Source organism: Muntiacus reevesi, chromosome 3 (assembly GCF_963930625.1).
Source record: "Muntiacus reevesi chromosome 3, mMunRee1.1, whole genome shotgun sequence".
NCBI lineage: Eukaryota > Metazoa > Chordata > Mammalia > Artiodactyla > Cervidae > Muntiacus > Muntiacus reevesi.
Window position 1 is genome coordinate 269,993,632 of NC_089251.1, and position 17,373 is coordinate 270,011,004.

A 17,373-nucleotide genomic window follows, 5' to 3' on the forward strand; every position below is an offset into this window, starting at 1 on the left:
AGATACCTGATTCACAAATTTCCTGGCCCTCTCCCTATGAGATTTAAATCTTCAAATACCTACTCCTCTGAAGATTTCTGTCACAAAGAATACAGGGACAATTTTTTTTTCTTCTCTTACAGGGGCAGCCTTGCTCTTCCACACTATTACAGCAGCCTGAGTATGTATGTGCTAAGTCACTTCAGTCGCGTCTGACTCTTTCGACCCTATGGACAGTAACCCACCAGGCTCCTCTGCCCATTGGATTCTCCAGGCAAGAATGCTGGAGTGGGTTGCCATGTCCTCCTCCAGGGGATCTTCCCAACCCAGAGATTGAACCTACGTATCTTACATATCCTGCCCTGGCAGGTGGGTTCTTTACCACTCACACCACCTTATTTTGTGAAGAGTATAGTCAGAATTCATTATTTTCTGAATAAAAATGCCCTATATACAGTGAGGGTTCTGAATGACACCTGGATCCAATGGCTAGATTAAAGCAGTAACATCAATAGATAAGGCAGGCAAGATCTCAGCACCACATTAAAGCTCGAGGATGTATTCTACAATTTCTAAGAGGAAGCCAGAATACTAATTCTTTAGATATTCCCAGATTACGTGAATGTTGTTCTTATCAGGCATCAAATACAACAAAAAATAAATCACTGTGAAAACGTTGGCAATCAAACAGGCATTTTCCTGAGCAATGCATAATAGAAAAGTATGCAGCACCCTAAAAGCATTACTTTTTTGAATAAATTCACCTTGAGATTACCAAAAACAGCAGTTGTAAGATCGCTGATCCAATGCTTATTTAAATGGGGAGTGGCACCAGAGCCACTTTCAAAGACTATCCTTAAAAATCTTTAAATTCTGATATGCAAGCTTTAGCACAGTGTTCACCTATGCTGAACAGAGCTGACCTGAGTGACCAGTGGCTTCCCAGTGGCTCAGCGGTGAAGAATCCACCTGCCAATGCAGGAGACGCAGGAGACTCGAATTCGGTCCCTGGGTCAGAAGATCCCCTGGAAGAGGACATGGCAACCCACTCCAGTATTCTTGCCTGGAGAATCCCAAGAGCAAAGGAGCCTGCTGGGCTACTGTTCACAGGGTCACAAAGAATTGAACATGACTAAGCACACATGAGTGACCAATAAAACATTGCAGAAGCGTGTGACTTCTGAGGCTACGTCACTGTAAGACACTGTGGCTTCTACCCTGGTCCCTTGGATTGCTTACTGTGGAGCCAGCCTCTGGGTTATCAGGACACTCAGGCCACTCAGGTAACCTTATGGAAAGGTCAACATTTGGGTCCCAGGATGGCCTTTCCATAAGGTTACCTGAGTGTCCTTACAATGACTACCAACTTGCCAGCCAGATGAGTGAGTGAATGACCCCGGAAGCCGATCCTCTAGCCCTACTCAGCACTTGTTGCTCATGTAGACAGAGAATAAGCAAAATACACAGATTCTTTCACCTTACTGTAATCCATAACAGAAATTCCTCCTAACCACCCCCTTGAATAACTAGCAAATGAGCCATCCTTGTCAGAATTTCCCCAATTATCTTAACCACGGGACCACTTCTGTTAAAGCCCAAACCAGTAGGATTTCGAAACTGAAGGACTGGCTAATCAGACTGAAGCAGAAAGCTGTTTATCCTCTTCCAGTATCTGCTTTGTAACTTTTGAAGTAAAAAAAAAAACTGTTCTGGAGCTTGAATGAGAGTTATCATTATGATTTAAAATGCATGTTCTAGAATGCTACCTTGTGATGAAGACACAAATTAGAGTTTACCACAGTAGTGTATATATTTGCCCACCTAACAAGCTGAATTTGCAAAATTTGGGTTTCTGTGGACTACAGTGTGAAAAGCTAATCAAGAAACTGGTCACAGTGATTACACTGTTACCTGTGTTAATCACACAGTGATTGCTTCTGTGAAGGGGACATGTGTAACTAAGAGACAGGGATGAAAAGTCAAAGTGTGAGTCGTTCAGTTGTGTCTGATTCTGTGACCCCCATGGACTATAGCCCACCAGACTCCTCTGTGCAGGAATTTCTCCAGACAAGAATACTGGAGTGGGTTGCCATTCCTTTTCCAGGGTGTCTTCCCAACCCAGGAACTGAAGCAGGGTCTCCTGCATTGCAGGCAGGTTCTTTTCCGTCTAAGCCACCAGGGAAGAGACAGGGACAGCATATTTATTTTCATTTCGTTTTCTCTTGCAGGTTTTGATATGTATACTGCACGCCGGTAATATCTGCTCAAGAATATAAATCTTTAAGTCTCTTCCTGACAAAACTACATTTTTTAATGTTTAAAATAAGAGAAACCTAAAACAACTTCAGTACTTATTCAAAATCATGCTCATTACTTTTTAAATTCAACCAAGTAAGACATTATCTCAGTATCTTATTAGTGTCTACATTTGAAGCAAGTTACATGTTACAATGCTAGAAACACCCAAGATGATACGACAAGAAACAATCAGGCTTTGATAACATAAAAGCAGAATATGATTTTTTATTTTTTTTTTTATTTTTTTTTTAAATATTATTTTATTAGTTGGAGGCCAATCACTTTACAACATTTCAGTGGGTTTTGTCATACATTGACATGAATCAACCATATAGTTACACGTATTCCCCATCCCGATCCCCCCTCCCACCTCCCTCCCCACCCGACTCCTCAGGGTCCTCCCAGTGCACCAGGCAAGAGCACCTGATTCATGCATCCCACCTGGGCTGGTGGTCCGTTAAAAATATGGAACGCTTCACGAATTTGCGTGTCATCCTTGCGCAGGGGCCATGCTAATCTTCTCTGTATCGTTCCAATTTTAGTATATGTGCTGCCGAAGCGAGCACAGAATATGATTTTTTAAAACCACGTATGTAGATCAGCCTTAGAAAACAATAAAAAGAAAACTGGTGTTGTTATATCAATCCCAGACAAACTAGACCTTCATGCAAAAAGCACTTTCAGAATAAAAGTGGAATACTTCGTAACAGTAAGTCACTAAGCAGATATAACTATTACACATTTCTATCCAAATACTAGGCTTCCCTGATGGCTCAGCAGGGGAAGAATCTGCTGGCAACGCATGAGACACAGGAGATGTGGGTTCAATCCCTGGGTCGAGAAGATCCCCTGGAGAAGGAAATGGCAACCCACTCCAGTATTCTTGCCTAAAAAATCACAAGGACAGGGGAGTTCGGAGGGCTACAGTCTAAAGGGTTGCAAAGCGTCAGACATGACTGAGCAACCAAGCACAGTGTATATATATATGTTCATCTACTAGCAATGTCTCAAATAAATAAAGCAAAAGCTGAGAGAATACAAGGGGAAATATCTACAGTGGTAAATGGGATATTTTAATACACTCTTGTCTGTGTAATTGATACAAGCAAACAAAAGGTCACTTATGACCCTGAAGATTTGAAATACGGAATTAACCAGCAAGATCCAATGTAAATATATTAGAACACCACATTCAATAGCTATAGGGAAAAAATAATATACTGGGGCCACAGTGCAGATCTCAAATGTTAAAGGTCTGAAATCACAGACCTTTGAAACACTGAGATTGTTCTCTGATGACATTGCTATGTTGTTAAGCGTTCTCTGATGACATACCTTATGTTGTTAGAAATAAAAGACATTTGAAAACAACTAGAAAATCTCCATGTGTTCAGAAATCGAGAAATATAATACATTCAAATTATCCAAGTGTTAAAGTAGATACCAGTGAAAATTAGAAACCATTTTAAAGTGAATTATAAAAGTACTATATATTAAAATTTGAGTAATGTTGCTAGCTGAAACAGTACTTAGAGGGAAATGCTCAGCCTTAAATGCATATATTTAAAAGGGAGAAATGCTGAAAAGTAGTGATCTACAAGAAGTTAGCAAAAGAACAAAAAAGTAAATCCCAAAAAGTAGAAGGAAGGAAATAAAGAGTGGAAATCAATGCAATAGAGAACAAATATATAATAAAAAGAAAAGGAATCAGCAAGATTCAAAATTTGGTTCCTTTGAATGACTACTAAATTCCCAGGGAGACTGAATGAGGAAAAACAGAAGGTAGTTTTAGCCTATAACAGATACAGTAAGATAATTCTTTACTGCAACCATTAAACGGATACTAATATTTATTATAAATAATTTTATGCTAGTAAATTTAAAAAGTTTAGATGAAAAGGACAACTTCTTAGGGGGAAAACTACCAAAATAATCAACAGAAAATCTGAGAAGGTTAAAAATTAAAAATCAAAGGAGTAATTAAAAATCTTTCCACAAAGAAAATTACCAGCCCAGATGGCTTCTCGGCCAGATTCTCACAGAAATTTAATGGAACAATTCAGTCCTACTTAAACTTTTTCAGAATAGAAAATGAGGGTCAGCTCATTTTATAAGGCTAGTATGAGATAACCGCTGATTTCAAATCCTGACAAGGACAATATAGGCCACCTCACTGATACAAAACTATTAACAGAATATCAAACTGAATCCAGAAATACATAAAAAGAGTAATACTGTAAAACCAAATTAGGTTTACCTCAGAAATCAGGTTAGGTTTAAGATTTTAAATAATATGTAATTCAATATATTAACATAGTGAAGGAGAAAAGTCATACAGTAATGAAAAGCTGCAACAACAACAAAAAAAGCATTAAATTCAAACAAACAGAACAAAACACAAAATTCTTAGTAAACCGGTACAGAAGGGAACTTCTTTAAACATGATGAAGGGTTTCACAGAAACAAAACAAAACGAACTTGAGCAAACAGGCCTGGAGGGAAATGCTGAAAGCTTCCTCTTGGAGACCGGGAACCAGAAGGGCAGGAGCTCTGGGGTGGCGGCAGCGCTGTGCGTCTTGACCTGAGCAATAAGTTCATGTGTGTTTGTGTGTTTGCAGTAACATGTAAAGTTCTCCATGGTGCTTTTATATACACCTTGAAATATATATTAAAGATAAAAAAGAAAGAAATATTTGGAAATAAAAGGCTAACCTAGCCTATCACTCAAGCTTGGCAACTCCGTAGGTCCTCACCTCCCCACCACCACCCAGCTACCGTTACTTTCAAACCAGTTAACATTTATTGGGCTTACAAGACATGGTACAATGTGGCAACATGTATCATGAACCTTAACAATGTCTAAGATGAAACCTTATTCCATTACATTACTCCAGTGCCAATCATTCCATTCTAAGGAAAAAGACAAAGAGAAAAAAATCCATGTGTTAAGACATTCACTGCCCACATGATGATAAAATAGAAAACCTAAACTAAATAACCAACTCCAGGAAACAATTAAGAAAAATAATTTTTACAATGGGATTATACAGTCAATAAAAATAAGATTTATCAAATATTCCAAGAAATGAATATAACCTAATTTTTAAAAAATTAGACATATACACATGTTTACACTGTAACAGGGGGAAAAAGTCATAGGCACAAAGAAGAAAGTGAAAGACAGAGGGAAGAAGAGAGGGACAGAGGGTACTGAAAGCGGGAGGGAAGGGTTGGGAGAGACGAAAACTCAACTGGTTTTCTTCATATGTTGAGCTTATGAATGTCATCTGTACTTCTGCATTTCCTGAATTTTCTTTAATGACTACAGAAAACTTTAGTAATGGGGTACATAAGAGCTGAAGAAAATAATCACAAACCTAAGTAAAGTATCCTAAATATTTTAAGAAGTTCCTTCAAAGGGTAACTTTAAAATTTCAACTTTTATCTCAGTACCATTTTATTCAGATAAATTATTTAACATTTAAATTGTGTTAAGTCTATCATATGCTAGTTACTTAGCACAGAGAGAACTTTAATCATAATTAGTACTTAAAATAATATAACTTAAAAATAATAATTAGATTTCCAAAGATATATCATCTCCAATTTTCTGGCTAGAAAGTGAAAAGTGAAAGTGAAGCCACTCAGCTGTGTCCAGCTCTTTGCGACCCCATGGACTGTAGCCTACGAGGCTCCTCCATCCACGGAATTTTCCAGGCACGAGTACTGGAGAGAGTTGCTGTTTCTTTCTCCAGAGGATCTTCCCCACCCAGGGATCAAAGCCGGGTCTCCTGCATTGCAAGAAGATGCTTTTACCATCTGAGCCACCAGGGAAGTTCCCTTGAGGCTTCCCTGTGGCTCAGCTGATAAAGAATCCGCCTGCAATGTGGGAGACCTGGTACAGTCCATGGGGTCACAAAGGTCAGACACGACTGAGTGACTTTCTAGCTAGCTGCTGCTGCTGCTAAGTCGCTTCAGTCGTGTCCAACTCTGTGCAACCCCATAGACGGCAGCCCACCAGGCTCCCCCATCCCTGGGATTCTCCAGGCAAGAACACTGGAGTGGGTTACCATTTCCTTCTCCAAAGCACAAAAGTGAAAAGTGAAAGAGCAGTCGCTCAGTCGTGTCTGACTCTTCACGACCCCAGGGACTGCAGCCCACCAGGCTCCTCCATCCATGGGATCTTCCAGGCAAGAGTAATGGAGTGGGGTGCCATTGCCTTCTCCAGACTTTCTAGCTAATAAAATCAAGTCCTTAAATGACCTTCAGAACTCCCCTTGGTCTACCCTGCCCACACCTACCCTCTGACCTGCCCTGCCACACACCCCCCACCCCCGCTTCAGCCACGGCCTCCCACATGCTGCTCTTCCAACATGCCAAGGACATTTCCACGTTAGAAGCTGCTGCTTGCTCTACCCGAACATTTCCTTCCAGATAGTTCCATGGCTTAATCCACTTCACTCAGAAAAGGGCTTCTCAAAAAGCCTTTTCTCACCAAACTACCTGAAGTATTACAGTATCCTGTTACTTTTTAATCCCCTGAATCTATCTTATTCTGCTTCAAAACCTGTGAGCTCCCTGACGTGTGTGTGCGACTGAGTGTGCACACATGAATAATGTCTATGCCCCTCGCTGATATTTAAGCTCAGGAAGCACAGCTCTACTTTGTTTACCATTGTGTCACATGACTGCCAATAGCAGGCTTTCAAAAATACTTGTTGAAAGAACAAAAGATGGTAACTGGTTTTAGTTTTGCTGAGAAAATAATGATGGAACACTACTAGAATTCAGTAAAGCTTTCAAATGAATTCATTCTCAATCACAAGAGCATGACACACATACTTTGGTGGTAGGAGTACAACGTTCGCAATTCAGGGTTCAGTAACAGGAAGGAATGGGGACTTCTTATGTTTCTCTGCCCCTTTCCATATCCTTCCTTCCTCTCATTCATCCATAAATGGTTACTGTGTACCACTAAGTCAGAGAGTATTCTACACATTAAGAACACACAGACAATTAAGGCAAGTTAATGCATGAGACATATGAGCATAATAACCATAGAACATGGCATGCAACAGAGTTCTGTGAAGTTGTAACATAACAGAGGAAGTAATCCACTTTTAGGGGCAGGTGTTCAGGGAAGTTTCAACAGTGATGACATTCAACAAACACTTGCAAAACCAAATAACAAAAGATATGCTTCATTTTACTTTACATATGAAATGAGAGTATTAAGTCTGAAAGTGCTACAGTAATTTGCTACCATGAGATAAGCTCGCTTGAGAGCGAAACCAAAACAAGAGGAATGCCAGAGCAGGACCAGAGAAACTAAGCCAAGTCCTTGATGATTTCAGACTGGATGAAGCCCCAGATGAAGTTCAAGGACAAGACCTAATCATGCCCTTTACTGTGTAGCCAGTCTGAATTTGGTTTTCTGTCACTTGCAATATAAGTATACAGAGGAATCTCAGCGAATTCTTTGGAAAAAACCAAAGCATTTGTTTTTTCAGTGTACAGGGGCACTATTGGTATTCTGGAAGGGACAATTCTTGTTTTGCGGGCAAACATCACAGGACACTTGGTATATCTCGTCTCTACCAGACCCACAGATTTCCAAACACCACTCATCTTCAAGAAGAACCACAGGTCTATTCCCTGTTAGTTGCTACCTGTATCCATTCCTCACAGTGCACGTGTAAATGTTCTTAACAACAACCTTAAAAGAACTGGGATATACCACTCAAATATACTAATTTTATATAGTAATCCATTTTAATTAGTCATTCATGACTATCTAAATGACTGATTCAGTCCTAAGCACAGCTTATACCTGCTCTTGAGATAAGCAGTGCTTTAAGAATGCCACTACTATCTGAAAATTCTCATTCATTTAAGCTTACTTCTCCATACAATATTATCAATATATGTCACTGACAATGTTGGTTATCTTCCCTGTAGCCATTCATTTAATTTCTTCCTAGACTGAAATGCTAGATATTGGTTTTTCTAGTCCCCTTGCAACTAGGGCATAAGTAATAAGGCCAAAATGAAATCTGATACAGGCTTTCTGTAAAAGGTTTACTTGCTTCATCAAGAGATGAGAGGGCAAACTTCCTCCCGTCTTTGGTGGTTGTGTCAGAATGTGATGCCTGGAGCAGAAAGAGAAACATGCAACTATGAAAGGATAAACCTGAGCACAAAGGTCGCCACACTACAGATAAAGATGGAAAGCACTTGGATTCAATCTAGAGGGGAAGCCAGTCTGAGCAGGAACCCAAATGGGAGGGCAGTTTAGAGGAAACGGAAACACAGAACCTCTGTGCTGACTGAGGACTGAGGACTGAGCAAAGCCAAGCTTATGCACAAATTGCCCTTTAAACTAATCCTACCTATGCCTTTGCCAATTACCTGAGCTAATACACTTCTTCTGTTTTTAAATCCTATTTGCATCCTAACTGATACAGGAAACAGCTATGTTTAGGGGAAAGAGCAAAATCGAGACACTGCAGGGAATGTAAAGAAACTTTCAGACGTAAGAGAATCAGGAACTATAAAGCCAAGAAACAAGAAATCAGATCATTTCATTCCTATGGAGTATATTTCAGAAGTGGTCTAAGAAAACCTGGATGATTGAGATAAGGCCGTTAGCTTTGGTAATTAGATCATCAAGATGACTTTTTAAAAACCAATTTCGGTGCTGCGATGGTAAGGGAAGTCAGAGTGCAAAGGAAAGAATAATTTACACTTTTAAGAACTCCATAATGCACCAAACCCTTGGAAAGACATGTAACGTGTGTTAAACTCCGTCGATTACAACTCTGTGAGGTAAGTATAACATTCTGTGGTGTCCTTAGTCGCTCAGTCTTGTCCGACTCTTTGTGACCCCATGGACTACAGCCCACCAAGCTCCTCTGTCTATGCTGACTCTCCAACAAGAATACTGCATTGGGTTGCCATGTCTTCCTCGTATAACATTCTACTTTACAGACAAAGAACACAGCCTGAGTAGTAAGTTGCCCACAGCCACACAGACAGTAACTGGTTTCAGTAGACTTCAAAATCAGATCTTTGAAGCTTAAAAGTAAATGTCCTTCCTACTATACCCCTTCATGGATCACAGACTCGTTGTGGTGAAGGGGCTTGTGTAACTCAGTGAAGCCATGGGCCATGCCGTGCAGGGCCAGCCAAGACAGACGGGTCCTGGTGAAGAGTTCCGACAAAACGTGGCCCACTGGAGGAGGGAACGGCAAACCACTCCAGCAGTCCTGCTGCGAGAACCCCACGAACAGCATGAGGCAGAAAAATAAGACACCGAAGATGAGCACCACAATCAAAAGGTGTCCAATATGCTCCTGGGGAAGAGTGGAGGGCAGTCGTTAGTTCCAGAAAGAATGAAGTGGCTGGACCAAAGCGGATATGACGCTCAGTTGTGTGGATGTGTCTGATGGTTAAAGTCAAGTCCGACGCTGTAAAGAGCTATTGCTCTTTTTTTGCATGGGAACCTGGAACGGCAGGTCCGTGAATCAAGGCAAATCGGATGTGGTGAAGCAGATGGCAAGAATGAACATCTTAGGAATCACTGAACTAATATGGATGAGAATGGGCGAATTTAATTCAGATGACTGTTATGTCTACTACTGTGGCCTAGAATCCCTTAGGAGAAAGGAAGTAGCCCTTAAAAGTCAACAAGAGTTCTAAATGCAGTACTTGGGTGCAATCTCAGGAAAAAAAAAAATAATCTAAGTTCATTTCCAAGGCAAACTGTTCAATATCAGTGTTATCTTAAGTCTCTGCCCCAACCACTAATGCCAAAGAAGCTGAAGCTGAACAGTTCTGTGAAGTAGAACTGCTGTAGTTCTCGAACTACACCTTCTAGAACAAACACCAAAAAAAAAAAAAAAAGGATGTCCTTTTCATCACAGGGGATTGGAATACAAAATAGGAAGCCAAGAGACACCCAGAATAATAGGCAAGTTTTGCCTTGGAGGGCAAAAGCAGGGCAAAGGCTAACAGAGTTTTGTCAAAAGAACACGCTGGTCATAGCAAACACCCTTTTCCAACAACCAAGAGACAGCTATACACACGGACATCACCAGATGGTCAATACCAAAATCAGATTATGTTCTTTGCAGCTGAAGATGGAAAAGCTCTACACAGACAGCAAAAAGAAGACCTGGAGCTGTCTGTGGCTCAGGTCGTGAGCTCCTAATAGCAAAATTCAGGTTTAAAGTGAAGAACGTAGGGAAAACGACTAGGTCATTTAGATACGACCTAAATTAAATCCCGTATGATTATACAGTGGAGGTGACAAATGGATTCGAGATGAGATCTGGTAGAGAAAGTGTCTACCAGATTCGTAAAACTGAAAGAGGTTCATATATGAGTTTATTGAAAGAGATTCATATGTTTTATATGAGTTTATATACGAGGTTCATCACTGGAAAGAGGTTCGTAACATTGTATAGGAGGCAGTGACCAAACTAGTCCAAGAAAAAGAAATGCAAGAAGCTTAAGTGATTGTCTGAGGAGACATTAGAAAGAGCTGAGGAAAGGAGAGAAGTGAAAGGCAAGGGAGAAAGGGAAAGATATACTCAACTGAGTGCAGAGATCCAGAGAATACCAAGAAGAGATAAGAAACCCTTCTTAAGTGAACAATGCAAAGAAAACAACACAATGGGAAAGACTAGAGATCTCTTCAAGAAAACTGGAGGCATCAAGGGAACATTTCATGCAAGGATGGACACCATAAAGGACAGAAATGGTACGCACCTAATAGAAGGAAAAGATATCAAGAAGAGGTGGCACGAATACACAGAGAACAGTACACCAGTCACTGTGGTCACTCACCCAGAGCCAGACATCCTGGAGCGTGAAGTCAAGGGGGCCTTAGGGAACATTACTACCAACAAAGCTAGTGGAGGTGACGGAATCCCAGTTGAGCTATTTGAAATTCTAAAGGATGATGCTGTTAAAGTGTTGCACTCAATATGTCAACAAATTTGGAAAACTCAGTAGTGGCTACAAGACTGAAAAAGTTCACAGTTTTCATTTCAATCCCAAAGAAAGGTAATGTCAAAGAATGTTCAAACTACCATACAATGGCACTCATTTCACATGCTAAAAAGGTTACGCTCAAAATCCTTCAAGCTAGGCTTCAAAAGAATGTGAACCTAGAACTTTCAGATGTACAAGCTAGGTTTTGAAAATGCAGAGGAACCAGGGAGCAAACTGCCAACATTTGTTCGATTATAGAGAAAGCAACAGAATTCCAGAAAAACGTCTGCTTCTGCTTCATTGACTGCGCTAAAGCCTTTGAATGTGTGGATCGTAACAAACTGTGGAAAATTCTTAAAGAAACACCAGTACCAGACCACCTTACCTGCCTCCTGAGAAACCTGTATGCAGGTCAAGAAGCAAGTTAGAATCGGACATTGAACAACTGACTGGGAAAGAGTTATAATAAAGCTGTATCTTGTCACCCTGCTTATTTAACTTCTATGCAGAGTACATCATGAGAAACACTGGGTTGGATGAAGCACAAGCTGGAATCAAGACTGCTGGGAGAAATATCAATAACCTCAGATATGAAGATGATATCACTCTAAGGGCAGAAAGTGAAGAGAAACTAACGAGCCTTTTGATAAGGGTTAAAGAAGAGCATGACAAAGTTGGCTTGAAACTCAGCATTCAGAAAACTAAGATCATGGCATCTGGTCCCATCACTTCATGGGAAATAGATGGGGAAACAGTGGAAACAGTGTCAGACCTTTATTTTTTGGGGCTCCAAAATCACTGTGGATGGTGACTGCAGCCATGGAATTAAAAGATGCTTGCTCCTTGGAAGAAATGCTATGACAAACCTCAACAACATACTAAAAAGCAGAGACATCACTTTGCCGACAAAGGTCCGTCGAGTCGAGGCTATGGTTTTTCCAGTGGTCATGTATGGATGTGAGAGTTGGACCATAAAGACTGAGTGTCAAAGAATTGAGAATTGTGGTGCTGGGGAAGGCTCTTAAGCGTCCTGGGACTGCAAGAAGATCAACCAATCCTAAAGGAAATCAACCCTGAATATTCACTGGAAGCACTGATGCTGAAGCTGAAGCGCCAATACTTTGGCCACCTGATGCGAAAAGCCAACTCACTGGAAAAGACCCTGATGCTAGGAAAGACTGAAGCCAAAAGGAGAAGGAGGTGGTAGAGGATGAGATGGCTAGGTAGTGTCACCGACTCAATGAACATAAATTTGAGCAAACCCCAGGAGGTAATGGAGGACAGAGGAGCCTGCCATGCTGCAGTTCTTGGTGTTGCAAAGAGTTGGACACAACTGAGCGACTGAACAACAACTACACCAGGCTCCTAGGATTAAAGAATAAAAATACAGTGGCACAGCAGGCTCAAAATTCAGACTGGCTTCTGTGAGCTGCACGGCACACAGCACGGTGTTTGGCAGCCCTGGCAAAGGTATATTTAAGCATGCATGGAGGCTAGAGAGGGCAAAACTTAAAAAGGAGTGATCATGGATAATTACTGAGAAAGAAAGATAAAGAGGGATGATCATGGACACATCTGGAGAAGGTTGCTCTTGAAGAAAAGGAAGGACAATTCCTTCTTTTCAGAGAAGAGTAAATAAAGAAATGATATCAGGATAGAAAAGATTATACCTCAGATGCTTGAGATTTTTCTCAGGAAAGGAAAAGATCAAGTTATTTGCTATAAACACTTTCATGAAGTAAGACCAAAAAAAACCCCTCACAATCGACATTATAGATCTGGAGGATAACAGAACACTAACTGGTATGAAAACAATCCAAAATCCTCACACAACTGTCTCTTGTATCCTTCAGGGATCAAGATAGTGATTAGGCCTGTTCAGAACTGGGCACTAGAAAGATAAATTGACATAAAGTTAAGTATTCTAAGGTATCAATGATGGGCTGGTAAAAACTGATGACCATGGGATCCTGGTGACTAGGGGAGGCAAATGAAAAGAGCAGTAGGCTAAAGAATTGAATGAATAGACACAAAGACGGGAGGGTTCCTAAAGACAGGAAGAGGGGAAGAAAGAGAGAGAGAAAACGGGTTCCATAAGTGTGGAAGAGTGCTTGTTTGTGGTCAGACAGGTCTTGACACAATGCCTCAGGCAATGAGCTACTGCCTAGGGCTGAGCACTACCCCGTCAGCTAAAAGCACAGAATTGAGAGACAAGTGCCTGTAAAAACACGCAGTCCTCGGGTGCAGGAAACAAACAGGCTTACCTGGTGGCGCTAGTGGTAAAGAACCCACCTGCCAACGCAGGAGACAGAAGAGATGTGGCTCTGATCCCTAGGTCGGGAAGGTCCTGTGGAGGAGGAAATGGCAACCTGCTCCAATATTCGTGCCTGGAGAAGTCCCATGGACAGAGGAGTCTGGCTGTCCTGTGGAGACTGCAAGGAGATGGACGTGACTGAAGCGACTTAGCATAGCACAGCAACAAACAAGTGAATGAATCTGCCCGTACAGGAATCAAACACTTAAAATATCTCCTCTCCTTTTAAAATGAACAATTCTATCTCCAAATTTAAGAAATTCATCAAGAGGCTAAAAGTCTACAATAAAGGTTAAGGCAGATGTGTGTCAGGAGGTAGAACAAAAAGTTAAATCTGTCAGGCCAATTGTAACCCACCTGTTAAAAGACTTTTAGCATAAATTTCCAATAAGGCAACAACAGTCTGTGCTTTAGAAACTCTGGAGAGCACCTAGCATGGCTTCAAAAAAAGGATATCACTCAATTTAATTTTAAAAGCTCCACCCATTGCAATCTCAGTGGATACACTACCATTTATACTCATAGCTTCATTTTTCACCATTCTGCTGCTCTTGACACATTATCCAATTACAGGAAAAAATTGGGAAAAATCAGACATGGCAACCTCCACTACCACATCCCTCCTTCAGTTTGCACTTTTTACACCATTAATTCTGACTACTCTTGCCCTAGTAATAAATGAAGAAGAAATGACACTGGCACAATCTAAATTTTGCAGAAAATATCAAGTACAAGAAAGATTGCCAAGTAGTACTAATAACAATTGAGAACCCAAGAAATTTGAGAAGTTTCAAGTTTAAAAAGCGTTTTCTCCATTTCAGTCCTTTCCAAATAAAACAAAGGGCTTGGACAACACAAGATTGTGAAGCTTCAACGGACGATTTAGCCTAACAGTGAATAAAAGAATCACTAAAATCGCTTATCCTTTCTTGGGCTATTACATTTCTTACCCTCACAAAGCCTTCTTTTAAAACCAGGACCACTTCTCAATTCTTTCCCTGGATCTAGTATACATATGTCCCTCCGTCCGCCCCCCCCCCCTCCAAAAAAAGGTTAGAGACCGAAGACTCGCTGTAGTCAGAAAAGGATTAATTTAGATGAAGAATCACTTGCCGTCACTGGCACCATTCCTCAAAACCATCAAAGTCTCCTGGGGGCTGGATCCCCCCGACAAGATGAACAAAATCCACTGGCGTCTGGATAGCAAGCTTTTCTCTGTAAGTCTATAAGCCTGGGAAAGCTTTCCAGACAGTTAAAAAGACTTCTCAAGGAAGCAAAAGGTCGAGACCAGGAAGATGGGGAGGTGACTAAAACAGGCAGACGACCCACCCACCTAACGCAAAGGAGGGACCGCTTGCAAGGGCTGACGCTTCAGCAGGAGGCAGGAAAGGTTGCGGAGGGCGGCCGGCGCTGCGACCCCCGGCCCCTGCGTGGGAATGGAGGGCACGCAAAGTCAGGGGCCAGCCGGAGGCCTGGAGCGGGGCGCGGAGAGGGGGCGGGACGTGGAGACAAAGCAGCGGTGGACTCCGGCTGAACACCACCAGGGTCTGAGCCACGGCCGGGCAAAGCCGAGAACGCTTTGCCCCAAGAGGAGACACCGAAGCTTGCAGCTTCACCCACCTGCCAGACGCTCGCCCCGCGGACAGAAGCACGGACGCAGCCCGGGCGCTTCCTCTCCTGCCGGACACAGCCCCTGCCGCCGCCGGAGCTCCGGGCCCGACAGCACAGGGCGGTAGCGAAGTAGGCAAAGCGGCGACCGCACTCGAGCAGACGGGGGTGTACGTAGGGGGCGCCGGGGGGCTCGGGAAGGCAGCTCTGTGCTTGACCTTCCTCACCGGTGGCCAACGGCGCTCCCTGGGAACAGCATCCCGCCTCGGCCCGCTGCAGCGGCCGGGCTTCCTGCGGCCACAACCCGCCCCCGCGCTACTCGGCCGCCGCCATCTTGTCGGAGGCGGGAAAGACCGCACTGCGCAGGCGCGCGCCGACGCTGCCGGCTCCCCGCCATAACGCGCAGGCGCGGGGGGCGCGGGGCGCTTCCCACCCCACCCCCCACCCCCACCCGCCGAGGCCGTCTTCCGCAAAGCCGTCTGCTCCCTCGCACGGGTGCTGCCAAGCTTAGTGGCCAGCCACAAACTGCACCGCAGCCGAGTTAATAGACCCTTCTGCGCACCTCACAGTCAGTCATTGTGTAAAACCCTATCTGTGTGCCAGGTCCCGGGACAGGCGCTGGTGAAAGATTAGTAAAACGCGGATTCAGCGCTAACTGCCACTGCTGCTAAATCGCTTCAGATGTGTCCGACTCTGTACCACCCCATAGATGGCAGGTCACCAGGCTCCCCGGTCCCTGGGATACTCCACGAAAGAACACTGGAGTGGGTTGCCATTTCCTTCTCCAATGCATGAAACTGAAAGTGAACTCGCTCAGTCATGTCCGACTCTTACCAACCCCGTGGAATGCAGCCTGCCAGGTTCCTCCGTCCATGGGATTTTCCAGATGAGAGTATTGGAGTGGGGTGCCATCGCCTTCTCCGTCCAGTGCTAAAGGTGTTCCTAATCTAGTGAAAAAGGACGGGGATGAACGAGTGATTTCCACAATTCTTGTTTGTTACCTGCACACCACCTTCGCTCTCTTGCCCCTTTGATTTTAATAACTGAAAACATACCTCTTCCAGGAAGTCCTTACTCTCACACAATTTGGTTAGTTTTTTTCTAATACCTCGCCTTACCTCTTTGAGCTTTATTTCATTCATTGTAAATTCAACAAGTAATATTTGAGTTTCATTTATATTCTAGATATGCTTCTAGGTTATAGCAATAAGGAAAATAAACTCATGAGACTTTTATTTTAGGGGAGAGTATAAAACAAACAAACAAAAAAACAAACTTCAAACAATCAGCGAAATAACGTTTGATAGTGGTGAGGGATGGGAAGAGGAAAAAAACACCAAAAGTTAATGTTGGGTGAGGGGTGGTAATTAGCGATCTCTCTCCAGAGATGACACTTGATCTGAGGCCTGATTGACCACTGGGGCCAGAAGCTATGAGAGTCATCCAGGCAGAGCATTCTAGACAGAAGAACAGCAAATGCAGCAAACCTCTCATTCTTGAGGTGGGAGTGAGACCAGCACATAAAGGACAGAAAGACTAGGTGATGTGGACACCTGGGGAGGATATGTGGGGGGGCGGGGTGGTGTCAGAGGCAGTTTAGGTGGGACATTGAGGCCATGGTAAGAACTGGATTTTTACCTCATGGCAGACCCTCCATCTTGCTGACACTGCCAGAACTCCTCCTCAAACACTTTTATCTCCTGACTGCCTCGCTGGACATGCTGATTCCACTGTCTTGAAGACACTTGCTCTTGTTCTTTACACATCTAGCTTCTCATCTTTCAGGTTTCAGTTTAAATGTCACCTCAGAAAGGCCATCCTTCCTAAACTAAGTATCCCACCTGCCATTTCATTAGTCTCCATCATTGCACCTGATCATTTCTTTATGGGCACTGAACATATTTTTCAATTATATATTCATTGCTTCTTCACCATTCAGTTCACTAAACTGAACTCCACCAGGGAGGGAATTTGTTTCTCTTACTAGTGAATACTTCTTGCCTAGCACCATGCCTGGCATGAATGATCACTCAATATGTGTTTGCTGTTTTTAGGAATGTCGAGTTTGTCAGCACTTAAGTAGTCAGTGGTATACTACATTGTTTTACACTGGTTTTTAAAAATAAATGCAAGTCATCTCCTGTTTATATACCCTCTGCTAGACTATAAATAAGAACTTT

At 42.6% G+C, this 17,373-nt stretch overlaps 1 long non-coding RNA gene and 1 other non-coding gene across 2 annotated transcripts; both read right to left on the reverse strand.

Moving 5' to 3' along the window:
- Nucleotides 1-2,652: 2,652 nt before the first annotated feature.
- LOC136163557 (uncharacterized) lies at nucleotides 2,653-15,528 on the reverse strand. The gene is made up of 3 exons (XR_010662267.1): nucleotides 15,206-15,528; nucleotides 13,536-13,703; nucleotides 2,653-2,880 (listed from the first exon to the last, which is right to left on the reverse strand). It is a non-coding gene; the product is annotated as an uncharacterized lncRNA (long non-coding RNA).
- LOC136165592 (U6 spliceosomal RNA) lies at nucleotides 2,737-2,843 on the reverse strand. The gene has a single exon (XR_010662600.1). It is a non-coding gene; the product is annotated as a U6 spliceosomal RNA (small nuclear RNA).
- Nucleotides 15,529-17,373: the final 1,845 nt, after the last annotated feature.